We start from the raw sequence: 12,624 nt of genomic DNA on the forward strand, positions 1-12,624 counted from the left end.
TGTATGGTTGCCTCTCGTGAGTCCCCTGCTGGGAACTGGCCTGCAACTCAGGCATGTGCCCTGACTGGGAATCAAACCACGTTCGTCTGATTCTCAGGCCCGTGCTCAATCCACTGAGCTACGCCAGCCAGGGCTATACAATGAAATATTATTCAGCCATAAAAAAGAATGGAATCTTGCCATTTGTGATAACATGGATGGAGCTTGAGGACATTATATTAAGTGAAATATTTAGATAAAGAAAGTCAAACACCATATGATCTCACTTATATGTGGAATTTAAAAAACAAAACAAACAAATGAAAGACGAAAACCAAGCCCATAGATAGAGAACAAATTGGTGGTTGTCAGAGGGGTTGGGGTGGGGAGTCAGGGAGTGTGGGGTGGAAAGAATGGGGGAAGGGGGTGAAAAATTCCAGTTATAGAATAAGTAATCATAAGGAAATAATGTATAACCTGGTGACTATAATTAATAATGCTATATTACATTTTCGAAAGTTGCTAAGAGAGTAAATCTTAAAAGTCCTCATCACAAGAAAAAAATACTTTTCTGTAACTGTATATGGTGCTGGATGGTAACCAGACTTACTGTGGTGGTCATTTCACAGTGTATACAAATGTTGAATCCTTATATTGTACACCTGAAACTGGTATAATGTCGTATGTCAATTATCCCTCAATAAAAAACACTAACTCTAAAATAAAAATAAAAAGATAAATTGGATTTCATCCAAATTAAAATTTCCTCTCTTTGGGCACTTCCGGCCAAGATGGAGGCATAGGTAGGCACATGTTGCCTCCTCGCACAACCAAAAGGATGACAACAAAGTTAAAAACAAACAAACAAACAAAAAAACAACCAGAACTGACAGAAAATCCAACTGTATGGAAGTCCAACAACCAAGGAGGTAAAGAAGAAATATTCATCCAGACTGGGAGGAGGGGTGGAGAAGGACAGCCGGCGGAGAAGGACAGTCGGCAGAGAAGGACAGCCGGTGGAGAGGACTCGCAGCAAAGCAGCGGTGGAGGACCAGGGCAGGCAAGGGGGCGTCTCGGGGAGCAGGCGGTCTCACATTTGTGAGCAGATAAACCAGCAGATAAACCAGGGCTCCAGTGCGGGGAAATAAAGCCTCAAAACCGCTAACTGAAAACACCTGTGGGGGTTGTGGTGGCGGTGGGAGAAATTCCCAGCCTCACAGGAGAGTTCATTAGAGAGACCCCCAGGGTCCTAGAATGTACACAAAGCCACCTACCTGGGAATCAGCACGGAAAGGCCCAATTTGATTGTGGGTAGCGGGGGCAAGTGACTGAAATCCAGCAGAGAGAGGAGCAAGCGCCATTGTTCCCTCTTGGACCCCTGCCCCACATACAGCGTCACAACCCAGCGCCGTGAGTTGCCCCGCCCTGGCAAATACCTAAGGCTCCTCCCCTTATACATAATAGGTGGGCGGAGACAGCAGAAATATGGCCCAAATGAATAAACAGATCAAAGCTCCAGAAAAAACAGAAGTAAGTGACAAAAAGATAGCCAACCTACCAGATGCACAGTTCAAAACACTGGTAATCAGGATGCTCACAGAATTGGTTGAGTGTGGTCACAAATTAGAGGAAAAAGTGAAGGCTCTGAAAAGTGAAATAAGAGAAAATGTACAGGGAACCAACAGTGATGGGAAGGAAACTGAGACTCAAATCAACAGTTTGGATCAGAAGGAAGAAATAAACATTCAACCAGACAGAATGAAAGAACAAGAATTTTTAAAAAATGAGGAGAGGCTTGGGATCTCCAGGACATCTTCAAACATTACAACGTCTGAAGCATAGCGATGCCAAAAGGAGAAGAGGAAGAGCAAGAAATTGAAAACAATGAAGGAGAACTTCATTGTTGCAAAGAAAATAGACTTCCAGGAAGTCCAGGAAGCTCAGATAGTCCCAAAGAAGTTGGACCCAAGGAAGAACACACCAAGGCACATCATAATTACATCAGCCAAGATTAAAATGAAGGAGAGAATCCTAGAAGCAGCAAGAGAAAAGGAGGCAGTTACCTACAAAGGAGTTCCCATCAGACTGTCAGCTGATTTCTCAAAAGAGACCTGACAGCCCTGGCTGGCGTAGCTCAGTGGATTGAGCACAGGCCTGCGAACCAGACGATCGCGGTTTGATTCCCAGTCAGGGCACATGCCTGGGTTGCAGGCCAGTTCCCTGCAGGCCAACTCCCAGCAGGGGACGCACAAAAGGCAACCACACATTGATGTCTCTCTCCCTCTCTCCTTCCCCTCTAAAGATAAATAAATAAATTAAATCTTTAAAAAAAGAGAGAGAGATCTGACAAGCAAGAAGGGACTGGAAAGAAGTATTCCAAGTCATGAAATCCAAAGACCTACATCCAAGATTGCTCTATCCAGCAAAACTTTCATTTAGAATGGAAGAGCAGATAAAGTGCTTGCCAGATAAGGTCAAGTTAAAGGAGTTCATCATCGCCAAGCCCTTATTATATGAAATGTTAAAGGGACTTATCTAAGAAATAGAAAAGATAAAAAATATGAACAGTAAAATAGCAAACTCACAACTATCAACAACCAAACCTAAAAAAAAAATTGAACTAAGCAAACAACAAGAACAGGAACAGAATCACAGAAATAGAGATCACATGGAGGGTTATCCGTGGGGAGGAGAAAGGGGGGAAAAGTACAGGGAATAATTAACAAAAATGGTCAGTACAAAATAGATGGGAGGTTAAGAATAGTATAGGAAATGGAGAAGCCAAAGAACTTGTGTGCACAATCCATGGATATGAACTAAAGTGAAGGAATGATGATTGGAGAGAGGAACAAGGAGGAGGGAAGTAAAGGGGGGAGGGGGATGGAACAATTATAATAGCATAATCAATAAAATATTTTTTAAAATTTTCTCTCTTTGAATGGCACTATCAACACTCATAATAAGTTGACGGCTTAATAAGAAAACCCAAGTAAAAGATTTGAACAGATGTCACAAAAGGAGGCACACGATTGCCAATAAGCACATGAAAAATGCTCATCACCCATATTCATCAGGGAAATGCATGACCACTAGAATGCCTAAAATTAAATATTGGCAATTGATCAAGCGTTGGTGGATTTTTGTGCATTTTTAAATGGAAATAAAAAACGATACAGCCCTGACCAGTATGGCTCAGTTGGTTGGGCGTAGTTCTGCAAAGCAAAGTGTGGCCAGTTCAACTCCTGGTCAGGCACATGCCTGGGTTGCAGGGTGCTTGCTTACCAATGGCAATCAATTGATGTTTCTCTCTCGTATCACATGTTTCTCTCTCTCTTTTCTTCCTCCCTTCTCCTCTCTCTAAAAATAAATAAATAAATAAAATCTTTTTAAAAAATGGTATAACCACTTTGTCAATTTCTTGTAAATTTCTTATATACTTACTACATGGTCTGGCAATCCCAATCCTAGGTGTTTATCAGGAAAACATAAAAACATGGGTTCACCCAAAGACAAGAATGCTCATGGCAGCTTCATTCAAAATTACCCCCAGCTTTATTCATAATTACCCCAAATTGGAAACAATACAAATGTCTAGCATGTCTGGCAGGCTTCAATCAGAATACAGAAACCACGCAGTACTTAACGTTAAAGGTCATTAACACTGGCAGGGGAGCACTACGAAGGTGTAAAGAGGACTAGAGAATGTTCGAGGAAGGAACAAACTGGGAGGAGCCCCACTGCTGTAAGCTGGAGTCAAACCTTGTTGAAATAGTATTATATGATGTGAAGTGTGCTGGGAGCCCAGGCCCGGCCCGGCCGGGTCCAGGCTCCGGATCAGCAGGAAACCCACCCCCGGAGAGGTGCTGGGCTGAAGCAAACAGGTTGGCAGGTGCGCGCCCAAGGGAGTCAGTGTCAAGACCCTACTCACCAGCAGGCAGGCTGATGCAAGCCTGAGGTGCGCAGGGTCCACGATGGAGTGAGGTGGCACTGGGCCAGGCTGGGGCTGCGAGGTCACAGGCATTGCTGGCCGGGGACACACAGTAGGGGTAGAACGCTTATGAGTGGCCCCATGCACGTGCGTCTGGAAGCAGTGCGGAGGGAAAACGAGAAGTAAAGCAAAAGCTTTGGACCGCGATGTTTCTTCGCCGGCAGTGTCGCTCCAGCGCCATCTACTGACAAAGCTCAATACTGTTCTCACCGCAAAGGAGAAACGTTTAAAGCGCCTATCCCACTGTGGCAGAGCAGGTAAGGAAGGGTAGATTTGGAGTGTGAGAGGCAACAAGTTCATAACTGTCACATCGATCTATAGGCACATGGGAGAACAATTTGTGGTATGTTAATATAGTGGGACACCACTCGGCACTAAATAGAATGAAGACTGATATATGCAACAACATTGATGGATTGCAAAAACAGCATGCTGAATGAGAGAAACCAGACAGCGGGGTAAATACTGTGATATAAAATTCTAGAATACACAAGACGAATCTACAGGGACAAAAATGTCAATCAGTGTTGCCTGAGGGTTGGGGGTAGGTGGTATCTATTGCAAAAGATCACAAAGGAATTTGGGAGGATGACTAAAATATTCCATATCTGGTCTGTTGTAGTAGTTACATCAGTGTATACATTTACCAAAGTACATCAAACTGCACCCTTAAAATTGATGTATTTTATAGCAATCATACCTTAGTAATGTCTATTCTTCAAACATCGTCCGCAAATGAGACGACTGGGAGCATGTGGGGTCTAGACCACCACCGTCTTCCAAGCCCTGGTCCCTTGTAAATGCCAGGGCAATGGCCAGTTGAGAGGGCACAGGTTTGGCAGAAACAGTGGAAAACATCCATCTTTATTCTGGATTATTCCTGAGATGCAGGTGAGGTGGTGCACCTGAAAGAAAGCCACTCAGGAAACTCAGCTCAGAGGGTCTCGCAAAGGGCAGGCCCCCGCATTTTTCTCTAGCTCAGCCACCATTACTTCTGTGTCTTCCACGGTTTGGCCATGGGCCCAAGCGGCGTAGGGGACAATCCCAAAGGGAGCTGCCCTTCAGGACTGGCCAACCAACCAGGCAGGATAAGGGATGCAGGAGGAGCCACCTGCTGAAGGAAAAAGAACTCGCCAAAGACCAGACAGCTTCTCAAAGTGCGAGGCATTATGGGTTGACATAAAACAGTGACAACTGTAATTAATAATTCCAATAATTACAAGAACAGGTTGGAAGGAAGGTGGAGAAGAAGCCCGACAGGCGGCTCCTTTCTGAACAAAGCTTAGTGGCGGGCACAGACCCGTGAGCTAGTGTTTGCTGGTGCTGGTGGTTGAGAGGAGAGTCTCCAGTCTTGACTCATATGTGTATTTACTTGCATCCAGACTCCAGAGAGTGAGTGATAAAGAACACTGACTAAAATCCAGGAAAATCTGTAAACTCTAGGCTGGTTATGAAAGTCTTCACCTCAAAAAATCTGAAAGATATCTTCTAGGTTTGAACTTTTATTTCACTTCCTAGGTCTCGGGCATATCAATGGCCCAGAGGGAGCTTTACCGAACTTGCCTTAGGAATATGGGTGATGAGTGATTTCTCCTTTCAGCAAGAACACCTGCACGTGAGCACTGGAAGGTCGGACTGGGCACCCTTGGACTCAGCACTCCCAGTGCTGGGGACCTACCCAGAGAGCTCAAACACGGTATCAAAAGTGGGCATGGAGAGGGGTGGTCAGTTCAGAATTGTCCACAAAGGAGGGGGGTTAGAGGAAGTCTGGGTGTGTGCCCATCACTGAAAAATGGGTGAGTACCATATGGAGGAGATGCTCGGCAGGATCGAGTGAGAAGTTAGAAGCACAGACAATATACACGCACATAGATAGGTCTTAAAATAGAGTGCTGGTTGAAAGGAATGAATAGAGTCAAGTCTAGTACATAATATGTATGAAAATTTAAAATAGGGCTCACTAAATAACACTACATATTTTGGAAGAATGCATGCACATATATATCAAGATATCTTGAGAGGTTTTTAAATGAGGGGACTAGAAATGAAAAGTGGGCATAAAAGAATCACCTAATAGAACAAGACTGGGGCCTTGCACAGTCCCATGATAAAGCATGCTACGAACTGAGAAGAAATATGAACTCAGTCCTCTGTTCCTAAGGTTAAAAAAACAAAAAAAGTTCTCCATCCCAAGATAAATGTACCCTATGTACAAACAGACCTCATCCGGTCAACATGTTATGAAGGCAAACCAAGACGCCCAAACCAGGTTTCCGGATTATACAAAAGGACTGGGAACACAGAACATCTCGGGAACGTTCCAGTCACACCGTCGTCAGGCGGAAGCAGTCTCGCACTTGCATGGTGGTCTCTGCACAGGATGACGGTGGCCGAGACAGCTAGCACAGGACGGCGTGTCTGTGTGTGCATTGGCATCCAGGATGGAAGTGTTGGCACAGATAGAGGCAATCAGAATTCAGAGTTCACTTGCAATTTGCCCTCAGCTTTACTCCCTGTGGAGTCTCTCTCTCTCTCTTTTTTGTAAAAGCAAGTCACCATTTATCTTTGATGGGAAAAGTGGGAAAGGAATTATACCTTAAACTCAGGCAACAAGGTAACCAAGATGTGGGGGTGGCTGAGAACCCCATCTTGGGAAAGAGGCCCTAACCTGAGGGATGGGCCCCTCCAGGCCACGTGCCTGGTGGTCATCATCCAGAGTCTCCCAAGTCCACCAAGCCACCAGGATGCAGGGTACCAAATTCTCAGGAGTTCTGGGTTGGGCCAGGTATCCCACAAGGCAAAGATGTTACCTCCATTTCAAGGAACAAGAAACTACATCCAGATAGGGGTAGACACTTGCTCAGGGCCAGATAGCCCTGGAGGAATAAAACCAGGACCAGAACTCCTGCCACCTGGTTCTGCGCTCTTTCCATGAAATGACTACATTGGAAACCGGGATGGGAATATAAGGGGATGTGGATGTAGTGACAGCAGCCACAACCAATCCTTCAGCCTGGAGTGTTTTTAGTCTCTAGAATCTCACTGTTAACATACCACCTTGCTCGCCCTATCTTGGCCCCTCTTCTATGTGCCCCCCACCTCCATCATCTGCCCTGAGGCCCTTCAACAGCAGAGCCTGTAGGCAGAGTGGTATGTTTTTCAGTGGGCAGGTCCTGCTTCTTTATCTAGCAAGCCCTGAACTCTCAGTGGCTCTGTATAATAAAGGCTTATTTACATTCACGTCCTATTTGGATAAGGGTCCGGTCACTGTCCTGGGCGTTTGTTCTCTGAGCCGTGATGTAAGAACATCTTGTACCCATGTCCTAAGAGACACGCTGCTTCCAAGCTCACTGAGAGAGGGAAAGTAAGAACTGGAGGAGCCCTGGCTAGTGTGGCTCAGTGGACTGAGTGCTGGCCTGCAGACCTAAGGGTCACCGGTTTGTTTCCCAGCCAGGGCACTTGCCTGAGTTGTGGGCCAGGTCCCCAGTTAGAGCTGCGTGAGAGGCAACCGATTGATGTATCTCTCGCACACTTTTCTCTCCCTCTCTTTTCCCCTCCCTTCTCCTCTAAAAATAAATAAATAAAATCTTTGTTTTTAAAAGAAGTGTGTATAGAGTGTAAAGGGACAGCAGCTAGGAACAAGGAATAGCACTTATGGCCAAGGTAGACTGAGGCACCGCAAAGCAGACTGGAAGGAAATGAGCAGCCCCAGAGGCTGCAGGAAACTCAGCAGCCGGGGAGTCACCAGAGCCTAGGCAAGAGCGTGTGGGAAGGTGAAGGGAGCAATAAGAGGGGTGTGAGAGGACTTTTTGCATTGAACCAGGAGATGGTGAGAGCAATTTCAGTGCATAGTTAGCTGGTCAGAGGCTACGAGTGACATGTCTAATAAATCCTCAGAGTACCTGTATCTTGTCGCCTTTCTAAGGAGAGCTGAGGGAAGCTGCCTTGCACTTGAACCCATCCTGCACTGGTGAGTTAAAGAAAATTCGCTCAGTGGTTGAAAACCCCACTAAGCTACCCAACCTCATGGGTACGCTTTAGGAGATCTGGAAGACACCTATAACTGAGTCAGGGTACTGTAACCAGATCCAATCCAGGAACACCCTAGAGGTGGCAACAAATAGAGAGAGCAGGGCAGAGCAGCGTGTGTCCATACTTTCAGAGACAGGCAGCCTTGGGAGGCGGGAAGCCCTTGTTCAGTGGGGACAGCACTCTCTGCCAAGTGCACAGTGCAGCTTTCAGCCTGCTTGAGTCTCAGCCTGGGGGAAGGGCCCTCCCTCCCCACTTCTCTTTGTAGAATTATGCTCACTCTGCACAGAATCGCTCTTTGCCTTAGGCATGAGCAGGTGCCCCGAGAGGTTATCTTAAGAAACAGTTTCTCAGCATCTTCTGAGTTGAATGGATTTGAACTAAAATGAACTGGAAGTTTTCTCCACTTAGGTCCAAGATTATATGAAGTTGCAGGAGGTGTCAGGGAGGGTTGATCGTGAGCTTTAGGTGCTGGGAGCAGGCTTATTCTGCCTGCAAGTCATTTGCAACCTAAAATTTAGGCCAGGAACTCACTAAACTTGGGGACCTCACACCTCTGCACCTGGGTCTCAGCGACTCCCGTGTTTGGGCCCAAAGGGCAGCAAGGGCAGGGTCCCAACCCGGAGCACCTCTTATTCTGTGCCCAGGTGTGTTCCCCGCGGTTATGGCAGAGAGCAGAGTTCCTGAGTATCCGGTGCCGGTGCGGGTGCGGGAGGGAGGAGAGCCGGCAGCCTCCACCCAGGCCTCGGTCCCTCAGCCCCTCCCCAGGGGCAGTCCCCCCATCCGCTCAATTTATTTGCAGGAAACAAACCAATTTGTTTCCTTCAAAAAAGTAAATAAATTAAATTATTAAACGCTTACAGCCACAAACTCTACCTTCATGGCGCGTAGAGTTTAGCGCAGAAGACATACAAGCACCTTATATGAAATCTGAGTTCCAATTATTCATAGAAGAGGAACAAAGGGAGGTCTAAGTGATCTCATCAATATCCCCCCCAAATAATAATTCTTGTTGGAAGTCCAGCATGCTCCGAGTACGCGCGGGCTCGTGGAGGAGGAACGAGCAGGCGGCCCAGCCTTTACCCAGCAGATTGCCTGGCGTGGGACCCGCACTCAGCGATCGCTTTTTAAATGAATGAATGGCTAAATGCAGGAGCACTTGCTAAACATATCCATCCAATTAGACTGTCGAGGACAATTCGTGGTGGAATTCAAGCCAATTTTAACGGGTAAGTGAAGCCCCGGAAATTTCCAGAGCAAGTGAGCGAAGCAGCTCCAAGGACATCGTGGCTGGAAGGTGAACAATATTTGGAATGAAATGACTACCGAGATTATGCAAATCCATTTTGAGGGCTGCAATTCACTTAACTAGAACACTATGACTAAATTAAGCAGAGGGTGGCTCTGTGTCCCCAAGGTAGAGAGGTGCTAACGATTATATCCAGACGTGAGGGAGGGCCGGCCAGCCGCGACGCCAGCACTACCTTCTATGTACTATTTCCCTCTATGAATACCATTTAGAAAGGGAACTTATTGCATGCTTATTTATCATTCTTTCCACTTGAAGTCTTTGAAATAAGCCATGGTTTTCCTTGATGTTTGGGAGAAAAAATTACAGTCAGAATCCTGGATGGCGAAGGGACCAAACGGAAGAAATGGATCAAGGATCACCTGGAGCTGCCCCTGGGGGGCTGATTCAGAAGCAGGGCAGCCCGGGTCTCCCAGAGGCTCCTCATTTCCAATTCGGGAGAGCAGTGCGCAGGCAGGCAAGGGGCAGATGAGAAGTGGATCGGAGGTAAAGATGACATCGTAATTATCTGAGGGTGACGTTTCCAAGGTTCAGGCAATAGGGAGAGTGGGGTTAGGCAATTATTTGGCAAGTTTTAACCCAAACGAAGATTTCAAAAATAACCAAAATAACTGCTTCCTATGTAAGAGGAAACGTTAAGCTGGGAACAAGGCTTGATAAATTGCTCGAGCTGATTATGGATGAACCTGAAAGTGTGCCATTGGGGTCCCGGGTGGCCCAGGTGAGCTGGAGGGACCAGAGGAGGGTGAGGGCCCCAGTACGTCCTTCCGCTCAGTAACCTACCCCTGTGGACTGGCCAGATCCGTTGCTTAATTATAGATTATTAAAATAAAGGCGTATTTGTTGGGGTGTAGTTTCCCCTCTAAAATAGTGATTCCTCCATCCCCGCCCTCAAATCCCCCACCTTTAGTCCCAGGTAAGTGGACGGGCAAGGGGGAGGCTGCTCCTAACCATGGCTGTCTGCTGCAGGGGCCTCCCCGGTTGTCATCTGTGGGCTTCAGGGAAGCCAAGGGGTTAAAGGTCTGAAAGCATCCTCAGAAAAGGGTGGGCACCACAGCGGCCCTGCCCTTGACCCTGCTCCGTCTTTCTGACCTCTGTGCCCTTCCACAGCCTGTCTCCAGAGGCAGGCACCTTACTGAACTCCACTGGCCGTCTGAACAAGCACCAGGGCTCCTCTCGCATTTCCCACAGCGAGGCTGGGAGTGGCTGCTTGGATCCTGTTGGTTCACCCACGACAAAAAAAGGGGGGGGCTTATTAATCACAGGACCAAGAACCTCTTCTTCCTTATGGAGCAAAATGTTCCAGTACCAGAAACATTTTTTCCGAGGAATTGCTGACAAGGGCACAATTATTTTTATATCTTTGGAGAGAACTTGTGGGGCGTATTCATCAGTGGGAAGGCAGGGTGATCAGAGGGTGCTTCAACAACCCCACCTGCCAAGGCCTGGCCCTTCTCAGAGTCAGAAAGCCCTCTTCTGGTCTGGTTCCCTCACTTCCCTTAATTGCTACCCCAGGAAGCTCTGTAAGCATGTTCCAGGTCCCATCTTAATTGCCATGACCAAGGTTCCAAATGAGCCAGCCCCTAGGAAGCCAGGGTTCTGTTTTAAAAAGACTTACAAAGCAGCAATTCTGAAACCTGGAACTTAGATGCTTAGTCTCACAGAAATGCTGGATAATAGCCTCCCGAGGTGGAGCCCAAGATAGCTGTGTTTTTAACAAGCTATAGAGTTGATTCTGATGCCCAGCCACATTTGAGAGCCCTGATACAGTTTCAGATGAGGGTATAAATGGCCTGTTTTTGCCATTCCATATGGCCAAGTATGCATGCTGATACTGGATACAGCGAAGATTATTTCAGGGACAGATTCAATTTATGCTGATATTTCTAATTTAACCATTGTTTCAGTAGGATGCCTTAACAATTATTCTACTCCAATACAGGAATTTCTCAATCTGTTTTTTATTTTTCATATGCTGCATGACAGACTCATGCCAGGTGCCCTTCACCAGGTCATACATTCCCATGCCAAACCACAGTGAATGCTTGTTTGAAGCTTTAGAAATCACATCACTGCAAAAGCCCAGCTGTGACTGCTTGCTCCTATTAGTTTTCGTTTGTGGGCACCAAACTTCTCATCATGGGTGGTGTCAGACAGCCGTTTGTTAATATTTCCTTGGGCAGGTTGATGTGCATTTTCGAGTCTCCTGAATTTTACTTCCTACTTCAATCGGTTTGTAAAAATACTTGTACTCAGTGGACGCAAAGGTGCCACCTAAGGTTGTGTTTCTTTTTCTTAACCTTACGCACACATCCCATAGAGCAGTAACTCTCCAACTCTGGTATACATGGTAATCACCTAAAAGGGGGTAAAGGAGCGTTTACAAGTGCAAATTCCTGGTCCCCACACTTAACTTACAGCATGAGACCCAGAAATCTGCACTTTTACAACCCCCCCAAACTGATGTACACTGACATTTTCTAACACTAAATACTGAAGTATTATTCACATTCTAGCACTCACTTCGAATAATTCTGATACAGGTGGTCTGCAAACTATACTTTGAGAAACAAGAATAGCCATGTAAGCCCTGGCTGGTGTAGCTTAGTGGATTGAATGCTAGCCTGTGAACCAAAATGTCACAGATTCAATTCCCAGGCAGGGGACCTGCCTGGGTTTTGGGCCAGGTTGATGTATCTTTTGAACATTGACGCTTTTCTCCCCCTCTTTCTCCCTCCCTTCCCATCTCTCTAGAATAAATAAATAAATAATTTCTTTAAGAACGAATGCCCACATATGACTTCTCAAAGTGGCAACTGTCACCCATCTCAGGACAAGATTTTACACAAGGCACAGAACACCCTCCCCCAGGAAAAGGAGCGCCGTGGCCCCATCTCCATGGTCACTTGCATTCTCGGCAGAACCTTGCTCCACTGGATGGGAGGAACCCGACTCCTGAGGCTGTTTTCTAGACTCATCACAGGTCCTGGATGTTTGGTAGTGATTGTTAACTCCTTTTATTGTTTCTTCACACACAAGACTTTAGGGTAACTCCTTTGTTTTATAACATTAAAACACAACAAATATTTTCATTTAAATGTCATTAAGGCTGTTGGCATGGTTTATAAGGGAAGGAGAAAGAGAGGGAGAGAAACATCAATGTGTGGTTGCCTCTCACGCACCCCGCTATCAGGGACCTGGCCTGCAACCCAGGCATGTGCCCTGATTGGGACCTTTTGGTTCAAAGGCTGGCACTCAATCCACTGAGCTACACCAGCCAGGGCTGTTGACCTTTCAAGAATGTTATATAAATGAAATA

Source organism: Sturnira hondurensis, unplaced genomic scaffold, assembly GCF_014824575.4.
Source record: "Sturnira hondurensis isolate 20B ecotype Veracruz unplaced genomic scaffold, ASM1482457v3 Scaffold0021490, whole genome shotgun sequence".
Taxonomy (NCBI): domain Eukaryota; kingdom Metazoa; phylum Chordata; class Mammalia; order Chiroptera; family Phyllostomidae; genus Sturnira; species Sturnira hondurensis.